We start from the raw sequence: 18570 nt of genomic DNA, 5'->3' as shown, positions 1-18570 counted from the left end.
ATTTTATCATATTTTGAATACTTTTAATATTTTGAATATTTTTAAGATTATATTTTGAATACACTAAAAGTGGTTTCCATTAAATAAGGTCACTGAAAGAGAGAACATTTCAGTATTTACTTAAAGAAAAGACCCTTTCTTGCTCTTAATTGCCTTTCCCTTTTTAGATATACACTTCTGGGAGAAAAGACAGTTTTACTTTCAAGAAATATTTTGTGCCCTTTCTGAAATTTATAGACAAAATGTCAAACTTCTCACTTTTTATAAGCATCATAAAAAATATTTCTGACAAGTCTGATAAAGTGTTTTCTTTCTTACTGCCATAACTAGACAGTTTTGAGTTGCCAAATGTACTATTTCAGTGTGTCAGCTCAGCATAATTGTGTAGGTATCACATAATATAATTTAAAAATGTTCACCATGGTGTTTATAATGAGTAGAATATATATAATATATATGTATATATATAATATATCTATATTCACATTATCTGATAAGATTTTTAGGTTTAAATGACATTCTAGAAAGTGAAAACCAATGTTAATATTAACAAATAGTGTTTACACTGTATTTTAAAATTTTTATCCATTTATTTTTATGATGATTAAACATAAAGTTGATTTTTCTACAAATTGAGAAGTTATTCTTTTAATTTTCTCTGAATAAAAACATATGTACAGGTTTGCTACTAAAATAAGTTTTACAATAAAATTGCAATGGGCATACCATTCCATAATAGTTTAGACATTTTTACAAATACCTTTAATAGACACGTAGTCTAGAGGTAATTGATTTTTCATTAGTATTTGCTAAATAAGATAACTTTTACTCACTCACTAGTATTTGCTAGGTGAGATTTTTAAGAATAGTTTTTACTCTCATAAAGCTGATTTCAGATGTTTGTGTTGTGACTGAAGTTCTGATTTGTGGGGTGTACTCATCACTAAACTTTGTTTTTGACAACATGATATTCAAATATAAACTTTGGGGGGAAAATTTTTGCAGATACTTCCAATTTTATTTTTCCTTCTTTCCTTTATGTATGTATTTATTAATGGTAGGGAGGAGGTGGATCTTCTGCCATATTTACTTATTTCTGCATTGAGTGGTTACTTGATCAATTTGAATAAAGTGATTGCATTAATTCAAAACACCAGGTTAATTCGCATTTAACATTCTGTGGATATATCCTTTGGCAACTGTACCCTTCTCGTAGTCATGGGTTCATGAGGATCAATCTAAAAGATTGATTTTATTCTATTTGTGGTGATGGTTGTAGTAAAAGGGGCAACTCAGGTGCCCCTCACTGTTGGGATGAGTAAAATGATTGTGTGTGGGATACTGGGGGTTACGACTCATGGGTTAGAAGTATCAGGTTGGATATACACTAAGAAGCACAGATAGTTTTAAAAAGGTAGTTGAACAAAAATTACACTATTTACCCAGAAGATAACTTCACTGATACATATCAAATGCATTAAACAGTCACTATGGCAAAGAGTTAACTAGAAATTGGGTTAGAGGTTAATGAGAGGATTCCAATCAATCACTTACCCAGGTGATCAGATGGGCCTTACACAAGCACAATAATATTCATTGTGTTGCGGAACAGAAATGCAAGACATAGAATCAATTTAAGCAACAACAACAATGAAACAACAGAAAGAATAAAACTATTGATATAAAAGTTTTGAGCAGAAGCAGAACTGTAGCAAAAAACAGAATCTTCCTTCTTTGGACTTACATAGAGGAGAAGATTGTAGTCTGTAATGGAACAGGTTTTTGGGAACATCCTATCATCAGGTACAGGCTTCAGATAATAGGCAAAGTTGAGGCATGTTTGAGGAATTGTTCAAGAAAAGAGAGGAACATATTCTCCAAAGGACAAGAGTCCAAAGAGGTAACTAGATCATAGTACAATTCAGAGTCAGTTTAAATGGACCTGAGTGAGTTTAACTAAGAGATTCATGAGTAGAGGGCAGGGTGTGCTAGGAAACCTATTTCATCACAGAACGCGATGATACACAGCAGGTGCCCACTGGGAAATAGATACTTCAGGTAAAAATCTTGCATGTCTGCTTTTAAAATTACAGTGGAATACAGGAGATCGAAAAATTCAGATCAAATTAATTTGAACTATAATATAAAAAATTAAAGTGTTTACATAGAATATGCAAAATTCAATAACTGTTGTCAAATGTACAATTTTCAAACACTGCTCATACTTGTCAGGAAGGACACTCTATGAGTGGGGGCTCTAGAGTGACAAATACTGCATCTATCTGACAAATACTGCATCATGCAACTCAGGAGTTCTGAAACTTTGGAGTCCTTTTTCCTGAATGGTCTATTAGAATAACAAGTTTGCCGATTTGGAAAGATATATAGTTACAGATAAAAATACCAGTTTACAATTTTTGGCATAATCTTAATTCTTCTGTGAGAGCACATACAAAAGCCACTTAAAAAACATTTTGTAACATTTTACTTTCAAAGAATTTTAAACCAACAGTAAAGTTGGAAGAATAAGAATAGAACAAACAGCCATAAACACTTTACCCAGATTCAACAACTATAATATAGCCGTTTGCCTTATTATCTGTACTCTCCGTCATTTATATGCATGTATATATGTCCTCATGTATATATATAGATAAAGATATAGATAGAGACATATAGATACATATATAGATATAAATACAAACACGTTCATCTTTTTCTGGAGCCATTCTGGATTAAGTCTCAAGCATTCTGGCCCTTCACCTTTAAAAAAACTATGATATTGATACAGTACATAATTTAGTCTACCAGCTACATTTCATTTTTTCCCCAATTGGACCTATAAATTCCTTATAGCATTTTTTCCCCTCCAAGACAGGATCTGCTGTAGGACCACGTGTTGCATTTAACTGCCATCTGTCTGCAATGTTCTTAGCCTCAACCACTCCCAGTGTGCTTCTTTGTCTCTTCTGATATTGTTATTTAAAATCTAATCATTCTTCTTTTATTTTTTTCAGTCAAGTGTTATTGGGAGTTTCATTGATGTTTCCTTGTACATTATGGATTATTTATACTCCTTAAGCCATGTTGTGCTCTTTTCAGTGTAGCACTGTAGGAGATATCTGAAGCCTATCTACTCATCATCGATGATGCTAATTTCAATCATCCGGTCAGGATGTTAGATTTAGCCACTGTAGAGTTTTGAATTTTTTTCCATATAACTAACAGTCTGAGGGAAGACACTTTAAGGTTATCCATATAGCCACATCAAAATTTTCCTTTTAATTTCGCATTCATACGTGGGTTTGCTGAAGGCAGCCTTCAAAATGATGTCGCCAAGTAATGTTCTTCTCATTCAAGTATTTCCCATGAATTTACTTTTTGGCAGCCCTGTTCTCCTAAAAATAAAATTGTCCTTACATCTCTTTTTAATTAATTTTCTTACAAATTTATTATAGCTTAGGGACACTGGTGCCTCAGTTGGTTAAGCATCCTACTTACAGTCTCAGCTCAGGTCTTAATCTCAGGGTTGTGAGTTCAGGCCCTGCATTGAACTTCAAAAAAAAAAATTATAGCTCTAGACTTGTGGATTTCAAAATTTTAAACAGTTTATAATCTGTGTTATAATTATTCTTTCTAGTGTTTAAACTGACCCAGATTCAGTTGGATTCTGTGTCCTTTTGGCATACTTCCTTCTTTGGGGGGAGGGGCACCAAATAATATTCTGGCATAGCAGAATAACTCAGTTTCATCTTGCATCTGCTCAAGCCAATTCAACAGGCATTTCTTCCAAGGAGTCCTGGTCACAGCATTTTATTTAATTTTAGAATGTTAAGAAATAGTTATAGATTGCTATCTATAATTAAATAAAAGACCCAGCCACTACATCTGAAGAAGAGGATAATCAAATGTGCTGCTTATATTTTATATCATCACCATTCATAAAATAGCAATTGTGATTAATTCAATATGCCATCAGAAGTTTATTGCAGAAAATAACATCCAGCACCTAAGCTTATACAGGTAACAATTTTTAAAATATAATTTTTCAAGAAATATGGTAAATCACAGAAATTGCAAAGAGAACAACCCATCTAAACCCACAGAATTATTTCAAACGTCAGTTACTGTCAGTGTAGTTTGTGTCTCTTTGCATTAAAGTATGCTATCAAATTGTATAAATATTCCTTTTCATTATCAATTTTATGCAGTGATTTTAAAGGCACTGGAATTTTGTCATTGGGCTGTTTTAACAATTGTAAAATGAATCAGAGGTAATACAGGGACTTTAGCGCAGACCCTTGAGACAGTCATGCTTATTAGAACAAACTCTCAAATAAGAAAATCAGTTGATTTCTCTGGAAACACTCCTAGATATTTTTGTTTGTTTGATTTTTTAGTAAGAGGACATTGGCATACTCTACGCCATGTGTCTGTTATGGAAGAAACAGCACAAGCATCTAGAAGTAAAAATACTCTGGAAATCCTCTCCAGTAAGGCCACAGAGTATTGGTGCTACTAGCACATAGGCAGGCACAATCTGTCATTTCTCCCATGTATGTCTAGTGGATTGTGGGGTACAACCTTCCGCACAGTGTAGGTAAAACATCTCTCTTCTGGATTTGCTAAGGAATGCACCATTTCTGGTCAAATTAGGAAAGAGAATAGGTTGAAAATGTGTTCACATGTTTTTATTGAAGTTGGAACATTTTGTCCCTTATAACTAAATACATTTGTGTTTTACAATATTTATAGCATAATTAGCTTACGTTTTAAAATATCTTAATATAAAAGGATAAAATCACAAAATACCTAGAGAATTTAGTATGACACTGGAAGGAAGGACTATTTTAAAGATGTCAATTCGTTCTGAAGTATAGTTGTAATTCTCCCACATGTCATAAATACTGACATTTAGATACTTATATTATAAAAATATATAAGCCAGAAGAATGAGTAGTGATAGCAAGTAAACATGTGAGAATTAGAAATAATGAAGTGACTTTTGCACTCCATGGTTCTAAAACCAGTAGTCCAATGGAAGTCCTAGAAATGTACTTGCTTTAGGAAAAACTCCCACCTGCCACTTGACCACCCCCAACCCCAGAACACACAGCTGCTCTGCTATCTTCCAGAGAACTATGGAACAGAGTTCATAATTTTCTGCTCATGTCCATTACCACAGGGAGCCCAGGGTCCCCACTCAGCCCTTCATTCACACACACTAATCTCCCCATGTCTCCATATAGCCCACCCATAGTACTTCCTAAGCTTCTCAAACCTTTTCATGTTTTCCCCCTTCAGGAACTCAATTCCCCACAACCACTTTTGTGAACTTGCTGTTCTTGATGTAACTTAGAGGGACTTTGACCGCTGATGCTATATTTTACCCCCACGCAACCTTCTTAACTGGGCCTGAGGAGTCTAAGCGTTCTCCATCTTGTGCATGCTTCCTCTGCATATAAAGAGTGAATTTCAACTACAGTATTTACCACTGGTCAGTCCCAAGCTCCTAGCTGTGCAGCACTCCCTGTGGAAGAATTGTGTGGGCATCTGTGTGTGTGTGTGAGCATGTATGTGAGTGTGTGCATGTGTTCAATATCTACTTAGATAAGCCTGCCAGTGGTTTCTCATGTCCTTCACCTCTTACCCACAGATGAGTAGATCCTCCCAACCCTCCCCATCCCCACTACCAGACATGTGTGCCTATGGTCAGGCTCCAGTTTCTCACTAGTAATGGGACCCCAGCTTAACCAGTTTCAAACATTTTACTCTCTAGTCATCTTCTGCTAAACTTGCAATAACTTTCTCTGGTAGCTCCCTCCCATAAATTAAAGTCCATCAGAACTTCCGGTTTATTTTTCATACTCCATCATTCCAGCAATCCTAAATCCCCTTCATATTCTAAATTCCCTAAATTTCCAAGCTTAAAATCCATGGTGCATCATTTTAATCACTCCCTTGCAAACAACTTAAATTCCTTTATTCCTCTAACAGGTTCTCCTGAAGGACCCACACTTCTCTTTTAATGTAACCCTTTGCTTGTTGTTGCCTGTGGCTTCAAAGATGAACTTGATAAACTTGGTTGCAAAAAAAAATTTTTTTTTGGAAAACCATGGTGGCTTCTCTCTGTTTTAATTTGTGGTCAATGACTTCAAGTAGACCCTTGATGTTCCCTGCCAATCCCATGATCTTTCCATGGCACTTCTGCTCTCTTGAGCTACCAGCTGGCACTTGAATGATGCTAGCTTTCCTTCAGACTTCTCTCCTCCAAGCTTTGGATTGTAATCATGTTTTCTGCTTTACCCAAATTTTGAAGGAGGTCGGAGAAAACTTTAAGAAGCAATTAATCCCCTGATTCTGAGTCTACTTTTTCCATGTTCTCTCCTGAATAATTTTTTTTTTGCATCCAGGTAAGATCTACATCTCTTCTTCTTTTTTTCTTTTCAGATTCATTTATTTATTTCAGAGAGTTGGGGAGGTGCAGAGGGAGAGAGAAAATCTCAAGCAGATACCCCACTGAGCCTGGAGCCCAATGCACGCTTGATCTCACAACTCTGAGATCATGACCTAAGTGGAAATCAAGAGTCAGGCGCTTCACTGACTGAGCCACCCAGGTGCCCCAGATTTACATTGGTTCTTATGCATAGATCTACCCTCTTTTGTTCTAGAAAGCTTCCTTTTTCTCTGCCTTTATCAGTTTATCTCTCACTGAATTATTCAAAGCAGAATACAAAATGTTGTTAGTACTTCTATCTTTTTTGAATACATACTTTAAGAAATACATGATAATTTTTAAAAATATTTTATTTATTTATTTGCCAGAGAGAGAGAGAGAGAGAGAGCGCACCCAAGCGGTAGAGCAGCAGGCAGAGGGAGAAGCAGATTATCTTCTGAAAAGGGAACCTGATGTGGGACTAGATCCCAGGACCTTGGGATCATAACCTGAGCTGAAGGGAGATGTTTAACTGACTGAGTCACCCAGGCATCCCCATGAAGATTTGATACACATTTTTATGGTGAAATGATTACTATAGCCGAACTAAATAACGTATCCAGTAGTTATTATTTTGGAGAGTTGTAAGGGAGCCCCTAATCTAATTTAGCCCCAAATCTAATCTCTTAGCAAATTCCCAATAGTCAACATATACCATTAACTATAATCACCCTCTGTACATTAGATCTCTAGGACTCAACTCCTCTGTTTCCTTCATGTCCCACATACAGTTTATTTGACTGTGCCCTCACAGTGCATTCAGGATGCGAACGTGCCTCTAACAACATTGCCTGTACCCTGTCCACGTCACCATAGCTATTGTCTGGAGTATGGCAAAACCTCCCTAAAGAGTATTCCAGCTTTTAATACCTGTTTCCCTTCTGTAGTTCTTCAAGGTAGCACTAAAAGCAATCACTTCAAAACATATGCCAAATCATGTCCTGTCTTGGTTCGAAACTCCTAAATTCACTCAAAAAAAGATTAAAGCCGAAGTGACGGATATAACTACATGATCTCCCATGTCTGTGTTTATTATGGGGTTTTGCCTTTTTTATTTACTCTGGCAAAGTAATTTTCTCCTTATTACTCTACTGTTTATTCCACATGTAAGAAATTTCTAGAACCCAGTGTCTTGGCAATCTTCCTTCTGTCTGTAAAGCTCTCTAGCATCATTGAGCTCCATACACCTGTCACCTAGTCAGGAAAGACTGCCTAAAATGTCAATACTGCCCAGCTGGCTTACTCCCTACTCGGATTTTATTGTTTGTGAGCTCTTCACACTGATTCATCACAAATGTTCTTTGCTGCTACTAGGCATTTCCCATTAGAATATAAGTTCAACAAGAGCAGAGAAAGTTGAAAATGTTCTCACTTCTCTATCCCAGCCCTATATATTTGTTTGTTTATTCAATTGATTAAAATTAAATTAACAACACTTTATTGTTCTCCCATGTTAACACTTTGAGCAAAAAAGTCTCATTTGAATTTGCTATACCGCTTATCTCCTACCCAAAACTGAATGCCTCCGCCTCAGATTTCATAGCTGTCAGTTGGAGGAGCTCTGTGGACATTGTGAGGCTAATAAGCAGTTATTGGAAACATTGTCTGCATGGTTTCCTCAGTCCGTGTTAGTGTTACACGTAGGAGCACATGAACTGTCAGCATAGTTTCTAAACCACATTCAATTATATTCGTGTTGCTCTTGTGTGGAGAAGACTATCATGAAGAATATTAAATTATTTGTTATTATTTTCGACCTTTTCACAACCTCTGATTCTATGAATGAAAATTACTTACGGGCTAAGTCAACTAGATAAATATAGATTCCCACAAACTTTATCATGACCCTGAAATGCTACTACAAAATTCTCAGGTAGGGGGGAGGGTGCCTGGGTGGCTCAGGTGGTTAAGCATCTACCTTCAGCTCAGGTCATGATCCCAGGGTGCTGGGATTGAGCCCCATGTTTGGCTCCCTGCTCAGTTGGGAGCCTGCTTCTCCTGCTCCCTTGGTCCTCCCCCTTGCTTATGCTGACTGTCTCTCTTTCTCTGTCAAATAAATAAATAAAATCTTTAAAAAAAAATCTGGAAGGTAAAATACTGTGCAATACCTTTTAGAACTTCTAGGGATCAATAGTCCTGAATTACCTTCCTCTGGCCCATGTTCATTAATGCTTTTTGAACTTTGTACCTGCATTGTACCCTCTCTTTCCAGCTGCCTATAAAGACACATGTACAAACATTATTATCATTCCCACAAGTGACAGACATTTAAGTTTCAACTAGCTGTGGACTAAGAGGAACTGCCAACCAGTCTGAGTAACCATGAACAATCACGAGAAGTAATTAAAGACTGACCATTCTGAAGATTGAAAGTATTTTTAGATCCTGGTAATTTGTGAACTCTAAGACTCTAAAATATTACACTGTAAATTTATTATTATTATTATTATTATTTTTGCTAAAGCTGTCTTTTGGTGGGGAGTGGATCAGGCAGGAAGTTGCACTGTCCAAAGCTAAGTAATCTCTGGTTTATTTTGCATAAGATCTTATTGTTTACTTTGGATGTGACAGATGTCTGGTTCCACTTTCTTGGGGTTAGGTTGACCTAAATTAGCTGTACCAATGCAAAATAACGGAATTCTGTTATATACATATGCAATAATGAATAATAAATATGCAATAAAATACATATTCACCACTTTCAAGTTTGTAAAGTACTTTCACAAGCATTAGATCATTTTTTTCTCATAACAAACCTTAAAATTTGTAGGGCTGACGTTATTGCTTTCCTAAAGGTTAGAGAGGAAAGAAGGTGGCAGCCAGAACTTTGGCCCATGTTACGTAGTCAGTCAGTGGCAATCCTTGTTCATTTAAAATCTGTTTACTTTTGTGAGCTGATTCGAAATTACTTCTAGGAGACATAAGGAACATATTTTATTTTCATTGCAATACTAGAAAATAAAAGGACATGTAACTTATGTAAAATATTGCCAAAATGACCTGGCAGAAAAGCTTTCTTGTTAGATGGACCCTTCCTATTGACCATTTCCCTTACATAATTCTGTGTCACTTTCCCCTTTCTACTGCAGCTGTTTCAGAGGAAAACTGTAGAAATGAACATTTCTTTTAGGAAGTTTATGAACTAAGTCATTTTAAAGTAATTTAGAAGTCTGTTTTTGAACCAACATGTTGAATTCCTCTGAAACTTTTAATGAGACATCATAGCATAGAAACCTTTGTCCATTTGCAATCTGGGTTGATTTATTAATTATCGTGGATTTATTAATTATCGTGGATTAGTGTCTCACTAACACTTAGGGGACTTTAATTCTCAACTCATTTATGAGACGCCTGCATTAATTACACTACGGGGGGAGGGTATGTATCTTCGTCACTCTAGTTTTCCTAGTTTAAAACATCTTTGAATTAATCCCCGCTTCCTTATTAGGGTATAAGCATGTGAATTTCTGAGCTTTCTTTAAAATATGAAAAAGAACATTAGATAAAACATTTTCATTTTGAATGATGAGTAAACTTCTCAGACTCATTTTTTGCACTTTAGAATATAAGCTTATTAATTAATTTTTATTACATATAAAAAAGTGATATGTTCTTAAAAGCAAAATAAAGGCAGTCTTTATTGAAGTAAGTTGTTTAATAACACACAAATATTAAATGAGGCAAGAAAAGTATATTGTTGACAAATGCAAGTCAGTGACTGAAAACAGTTAATATGCATGTTTTATGTCAAAAATATAGGATAAAACTCTGAGTGCCTAATTTATTTCTCTAAGATCCCACAGAAAATACTCATGTGATGAGAATCTTGAGTGGCAGCCAGAATCCAATCTGAACACTGATTTGAGAAAAATCAAAAGAAAAAGCAATCAATCCCATTTTCTCATGTAGTTGGGAATTGTAGTGTTAGGAACTTGTCCATAGGAAGATAATTTGAATTATTTTACCAAGGCTTCCATTTCCTACATTTGTCAACTTGTTTTATATGTTTCAGTAACATGCAAATTATTTACGTGTAGTTTTAGTTTCTCTGTCACCAAAAATTGTTATACTTTCATTTATTTCTATGCAATGGATTCATATTTTGGCTCTCTAGGTAGTTTTTTGTTTCTTTGTTTGTTTTTGCTATACATTAAACACTGATTTTAAAAAAGTTTCATATAAAATACATGTTCAGGGTGCCTGGGTGGTTCAATCAGTCAAGCGCCCAACTCCTGGTTTCCGCTCAGGTCATGATCTCAAGGTCCTTGGCTAGCGAGTGGGGAGTCACTTCCTTCTGCTCCACACCCCCAACTGGCATGCTCTCTCTCTCTCTCTTTCCAAAATAAATAAATAAAATATTTTAAAAAAGGAAGAAATGCTATTCAGACTCATAAAATTGTCCATTCTAAAATTATATAAGCCTTAAAACTTCTTTTCAAACCTTTAAACAGGTTACTATTTTAAAATTTTCTCAAGGTGTATTTTCTTCAGGATTACCAATTACATGTAGTTATCTATTTTATTCAAAGTTATTTTTTAAGTAAGGCTCACAATTTGCAGTAATCTGACCATGTTTCCTTTCTGCTTTTCTTAGGGTCTTTCCAACACCCTAAATTCCCTAGCATACTTCATTTCAGCTTGCTTTTCACACAGGAGACATTTCGGCAGCAATGGCAACAAAAGCCCAGAAACTATCTCTTTTCTTCGAAAGACAGTGTAAATTAATTCACTTGCAAATGATTTAGAAATTATATTTTTTAAAGCAACATGTTGTAAAGCAACATGTTGAACGCATCACATGGTATTATAAAAACAAATAGGTATGAATGATTCTATGGTAGTACAATAAAATATTCAACATTGATAGTTTACAGCTATATATTCAGACAATTACTTTTTTCAGCAAGTTCCATGATAATTATGGTAAACATGGCACGATGAGCTTTTTCAGAATATTTTCCATAACACGTTCAAACGTCAATTTGTGGCCACTTGTATGACTAGATACTGACCGGTGACTCTCAACTTCAGGTGTGTATTTGAATCACTTAGTGACCTTTTCCAAACTCAGATTCAGATTCCGGATGGAAACCATGATTCTGCATTTCCATCTGTCTTCCACCCCAGGAGCTACTGAAGACACACGCCTTCAGGTCACAATTACAGTAACATGGTACTCTGCAAACTGTCTGTGGGGCTTTGGTCTTTGGATTTTACAAAATATATTGAGCTTCTGTCCTTATGTTCATGCATGTAATCAGATAATTTACTAGTTTAGAGAAACCCCATTGGTATTAAACTGCCCATTTACTCTTTATTTTCTATCCACGTATTTTTCAGCTTGTCTTATTTTTTATATAAATTTGTTTTATCACAAGTAGTTGAATTTTTCAAAGATTCTATTAATTCTAGACTTACATCTCATTTTTCAGCTCATTAAATAAAAGATTAACTTTTGCAATATTAAGGATTATTAGAATAAATGTTTGCAGGCTAGTAACTTGAAGCACATTCAATCACAGGTTACAATGGCCTATAAACTTGAATGGCATTTACCTTACTCCATGCCAGACTAAGAGGTGTACATAGCTATGTGGTTTTTAGTAATATTTTATTATATTAAGCAGTGTTTTGAAATGCTTTCTTTTCATTTAGAAATCATACCTCTTACCCTATTCAACAAAGAGAAGAATATAAATTGTCATTAAAGTCTTTAGCTAGAAGTGACCAGTTTATCTTATGAATGGAGAAACCAAGGAGTTTACCATTTCGCAAATGTCTTCCTCCTTCATGTAACAGGCACTGTAAGATATTAATATGTGGATCTAATTGTGGCTATTTGAATATGATGTTATTGTTATTATTACAAGTTGAGATGAAGTAGACCAACCACAACTATATAAATATCAAACACTGTAATAGCTTTTTTTAAATTTAGTAATTTATAATAAATGAACTAATCAACTATTTCATAAAAGGTAGGCAATTAATGCTTACCCTTTTTTATGGTAGAAAATACAATATCCAATAATTTATATATTCATATATTAAAAGCTTGACTTATTAGCTATTCATTAAATTAACAGTTGATTATGAACACTGAAAGAGAACATTTAAAATTATTGTGTTGTATTTCTAAAATAATATCCCCTATTAAAGTGATATATTTCTCTATTAGTTAATTATCCTCTATGAAGCACATTTTATTTTCTGAAAATAACAACACAAGTTGGTGTTTGACCTTTCACAGAAACTATTAAAACATCCTAACAGTGCTTCTGGATACTGATTCTTCAATGGTTCTTGAAAAAGAGTTTTCCTTCTTTTCATGTAAAATTTATTTGTCTCCTTTGTCATATCCTGTAAACTTTCTTGTAGTGAAATCCACAAAATGTCATCTGGATTTGCTTGTTAAACATTCTTGGATTCATTAAATATTTCTAAAAATATATCTCTCCTATATTCCAAATGTCCTAATGTAATTTGTATGGTTACTGTAAATCAAGACCCCTACACTCAATTATGGTAGATTATTCACAAGTCAACAATGGCATGATTTGTGATTCCCATTAAAAATATCAGACAACACATGTGAAATGACAATTTAATTTATTAAATGAATAAATCTATCAACAAGGAATTTCACTGCTACATGGTAATAAAACTTCTCACCATGAATGATTCAGCAAAATGTGTGCTCAAATCTAAATCAGAAAAGAATCAATTATTTTATTTATTAAGTAGTTAGATAAGAAGAATTCTTTAACTTCTTTACCAGCTGATTTATAGGAATAGAAGTTATTCCTTTTTTAAAATAGTAAAACTGGAGAAAAAATTTCAAAATAGTGTAAAAGGAAAAAAACACTTCATATGATGATGATGATATGAATAATCACAAAATCAGATCTTAGATTATATACACATTACTCGTCGATTAAAATTTGTTTTAAGTTTGGAAATACAGCATAAAATATTGCAATTGGAATTATAGATTAATTAGAGGGGTACATTTCAGAATAACAAGAAAAATTAATTAAAGCAACTCTAGAATACAAAACAGATGATGTAAAAAATTCAAGGTATTTTATTCTAATGTAAGGAATATCAAAATAATTTTTGACAAATTTAATATTTCTTTTTTTTTTATTTTTTATTTTTTATAAACATATATTTTTATCCCCAGGGGTACAGGTCTGTGAATCGCCAGGTTTACACACTTCACAGCACTCACCAAAGCACATACCCTCCCCAGTGTCCATAACCCCACCCCCTTCTCCCAACCCCCCTCCCCCCAGCAACCTTCAGTTTGTTTTGTGAGATTAAGAGTCACTTATGGTTTGTCTCCCTCCCAATCCCATCTTGTTTCATTGATTCTTCTCCTACCCACTTAAGCCCCCATGTTGCATCATGCTTAGCGAAATAAGTCAATCAGAGAAAGACAACTATCATATGATCTCCCTGATATGAGGAAGTGATAATTTAATATTTCATTTTCTTGCCAAAATTTCTACAAACAAGGCTTTCAGCATCCTTTCTACCATTCTTTTCTCTTTTTTTTCTACCATTTTCTACCATTCTTTTAGGCAGTTAAAAACCATTCTTTACTCATCTGCCTGAAAGTACTCTTCAGGAATTGTGCCAAGCAAGTTTTTGATTAAATATTAAATGTAAATGATTTTGTTTGTCCTAAGAGCAACATCAGTAAGTGCTTTGTGGACTCTAATGATTACTTGCTACTAAAAAGATGTTTAAATATTGTTACCAAGTGTTCAATGAAAACTGTACTCTGTCTTATCATCACTGTAGTACTTCAAAAACATATCCTAACTCAAGCCTTCTAAATCACATCCTTCTCATTATTTCTCCATATTCAAGGAGGTTCATGTTCTTTTTTTTTTTTTTAAAGATTTTATTTATTTATTTGTCAGAGAGAGAGCAAGCGAGAGCGAGCACAGGCAGACAGACTGGAAGGCAGAGTCAGAGGGAGAAGCAGGCTCCCTGCGGAGCAAGGAGCCTGATGTGGGACTCGATCCCAGGACGCTGGGATCATGACCTGAGCCGAAGGCAGCTGCTTAACCAACTGAGCCACCCAGGCGTCCCATCAAGGAGGTTCATGTTCTTAAAGACAATTCTGGATAGGAATTCTGTCTTCATCTTGATTCTCAATGTCACTTTTATCTCATCAATTATGGGAGCTACTTATCTCTCTTCTATGAACTTGAATGTAGAACTTACATCTCTTTTCATGATCGCCCAAAAGAGGTCAACAACAATGAACAACTAATAGAAAAACTAAATAGCTAAAACTATTAGATCTCAGTGCCCCTTCAAACCCTGGAGGCAGTCCAAAGTGTAATCATTTTTATTGGAGCAACAGCAAAAATATTCCTGCCACTTAATTTGACACAACAATCTATCTCCTTCCATTATTTATCTCCAAGTTCAAGTTCAGGATTGCCTCTTTCTGTCCCCTGACTTATGCATAGCTCTGTCAAAAGAAGGACCACCTATGGGCCTCTTCTTCTGCATGATCACTGATAGTTCTCTTTCTTTTCTCTGTAGTGATCTTGTCCTTGTTTTTCTTGGGAAACCAAGAACCAACAGTGTGGTGTTTGCATTAAGATGGGACTTCAGGGAATGTAGGTCTTGCTCAGTGTGGTCATCGTGGAGAATGGTTGTTGTCTACAGAGGGTCACATGGAGGAGTAAGGAGTGTGTTGTCTCCTGTTCAGCAGCACCTCACATGCATGTATACATTGTATACTACTATAAGCACATTTAAGGATCTGTGTGTGTGTACTCAGTTACAGTGATAGTTATGGTTAATTTTTATGTTGTTGTTAGTGAGGGAGGTGTCACCAGGGAGAGAAGACTTGAGAGTCATTTGTAATAATTTCCACACTTATAAAGTTGTGTTAAAGCTGTTACTCACTGTGTTAACTTTGGACTGGTAGTTTGATCCAAGTTACTGTTGTTTGGTAAGTGGCTTTTAAACTGTTTTCTTTTTCTGCCTTTCAAATATCCTCTGATTAATGGAGGTTAGTCTTGGGTCTTAATAGGAATAGCTATTTGGATAAGGATTTATTACTGATCATAATCTTTAAAGTGATGATAAGAGGGAAATGAGTGTGAATAAAGTATAAATGAGCTTCTCAATTAACCTATTGATTAGAAATAATAAGTATGTATATGCACAATTTAATTTTCTATGTTAAATGCTACCACATGTTGATTTTAGCCTGGATAATTTTGCCCTATTATTATTCTAAAATTTGAGATAAAATAAAAGTCAATATTTTACATGGGTTTTGGCAATATAAGACAGAATATTTCCAATAACTTATTAAGTCCCTGGGCACCTTTGCAGTCAGTCACCTCTCCCACCCTGGCACCATCTGTGTTGGTTTCTGTCACTGTCATTTTATATTTTCTAGAATTTTACTTTTCTCTAGAAGATTTTTTTTTTGCATGAATCTATAAACTTACTGATGGTATTAGTTGGCCTTTTAAATCTCATTTTATTTTTGGCTCCCATAAATAAAGCTGCAAAAGTATTTGAGCACCTGACTTTGTGTGAACATTTTTGTGTGAACATTTGTGTGAACATTTTTATTATTCTTGAGTAATTATCCAGGAGTGAAATTGCTGGATCTTATGGAAACTATCTTTATAAAAATCAATGCCAAGATTTTTAAAGTAATTATACTACTTTGCCTTCCCATAAGTAATATTTGAGAATTTTAGTTGAACAATATCAACACAAACACTTGATTTTGCCAGTCTTCAATGTTCTTGAGTATATAAATATTTGTGTCAAACTGGGATTTAGTTACATTTGCCTTATGACTAAAGAAACAAGACAATTTTCATGGGCTTATTATATTCACAAATGTTTTTGATAAGGTGTCTCAAAATGTTTCACCCACTTTTTGAAAATTGGGGATCAGTTGTGATTAAGTCAGATAAATCCCATTCTAGTTAAATGGGAGCCGACATCATAACTACATCATTAAAAAAATGATTATTTAAAGTTCTAAGTTACATAAGGTACATGTTAATAAGTTTTGAAATTATGCTTATTTAAAATGTCAGCAATGCATTGACACGAGCTCTCCAGTGGTCAGTGATTGCTTAGTGCCCACTGAGTCTCCTTCGAGCCAGAAGAACATTAAAGCAGAGAGAGAAGAGCAGCAGAGGGACAGTGTTATCTGTTAGCTTCGCCTGCATGACCCGTCTCTCCAATGCCATTCGTTCTGAAGTATTTATGCTTTTCCCTAATTTTAGTATATAAAATGTGATTTTAGCATGGTCTTAACGATGAATTGAGTTCAGAGATTTTCCTTTCTTTCTTAGACTATTCAATGATGACTTCATTTTCTGTAGATGCCCTTTTTCCCAGAGTCACTACTACAATAGCCTTGGATACTCCTCTACTTCAACACTTTGTCTAAGGTGGAATCTGGGTTTCAGCTCACGTTAGGAAAAGCTCAGCCTACTTTCCACCATGTCTTTTCCACAGGCATCAGTGATTAATGTGTCCCAGTTCCTTGAAGATATTGGAAATAAATGATACACATAACTCTGTGTGGATGCAAGTTTTTAAAATATTTTTGCTTATTTGTTTACTGAGAAGTCATAACATACCCAGAATACAAAATATTTCAGCTATCTTTTACTAAGAATAGATATTTAATGAGAGACCATGTTACATAGTCTTAAAACATATTCCATTATTTTTCTCACAGCTAGATTTTGATCAGGTCTACAGGAGAGCACTCACAGAGTGAATTCTCAGATGACTACATGGAGCCCAGATATTTTCGAGATGTTGTTTGAGTTAATCTAAATGCTTTAAAGAGCTTATTATTTATTATAGTCCAATTATTTAAATTCATGAAAGATCCTAACTATATCTACATTCTCTATTTAGTCATGGATATTACTAAACTCTCTACTGATTTATAAAACAGATGTGATCTTATTCTGCCTAGGCTAATTTAGGCTGAGAAACTGTCAATGGGGAGATGCCTACCATTTTATAACAATTTGCAAAATAATTTAGGTTTCCTTAATTAGTAGTCAGATGTGATAATGATTACTTTTATCATAAAATTTATTTTGTAACTATGATGATGAAGTATTTATGTTTAGAAATATAGGGAAATTTTGGGGGGAAATTTGTGGAAAATCGGTGCTATTTTGACACACACTGAAACTCCACAAATAGAGGATTTGGCCCGATGCATGTCTTTGGATCGTCCACAGATGCTCCTGACATGGACAAGAAAGGAGGAAGGAAGGAAGGAAGGAAGGAAGGAAGGAAGGGAGGGAGGGAGGGAGGAAAAGCTAGAGAAGTTGTGTGAGGGGGTTGAGCATTCTCTTATGTTCAGTATATGACAGAAATTGTATTCTACTTTACACATTTACCTAAAAAGTATCCCCTAAGATTGGGTTCATTCCTCTTACTGTTAGGAGAAAACTGAAACTCTTCAAGGGTAAATTTCTTACTATCTTGCTGAAGTGTCAAAAAATCAGTTTTAACAATTTTATAAACATGTACATTACTAAAATTTATACTATTTTAAACTACTGCTTAACTAATTCAAATTTTCTGAAAAATAAAATTAAGAAAATAAATCCATGTATTTTATCCTAATGAAATAACATGGATTTCTATCTCAATTCTAAATATTTACATACATTATTTAGAAAAAAACACATTTTTTAAGGGAAAACATCTTTTGAATTATATTCCTAAGATGGTCTTACCAAACTGCATGACTTTTTAAAAGTTTAAAACACAATGCTTATCTTTCAAAAAGAATTTGTTAACTTAGATACTGTAAATTATATCATGTGGCTTAAAATATTACAGGAGGGATTATCTTTGAAGATACTGTGTAGTGTCCCACAGTGTATCAGCAAGTGAGAAATTGCAATTTAATATAGGGTGTGTCATGATAAAATTGCAGTTTGCTCAAATATTTATTTTGCTTACTCTTTAGTTAACATATTATATAATTAATTGAACCTAGTATTCAAGTCATGTGCAATAAGCTATTAATTAAGACCACA

The sequence above is a fragment of the Mustela nivalis genome (assembly GCF_964662115.1).
Source record: "Mustela nivalis genome assembly, chromosome: 14".
NCBI lineage: Eukaryota > Metazoa > Chordata > Mammalia > Carnivora > Mustelidae > Mustela > Mustela nivalis.
Note: the sequence above shows the minus strand (reverse complement) of the source record.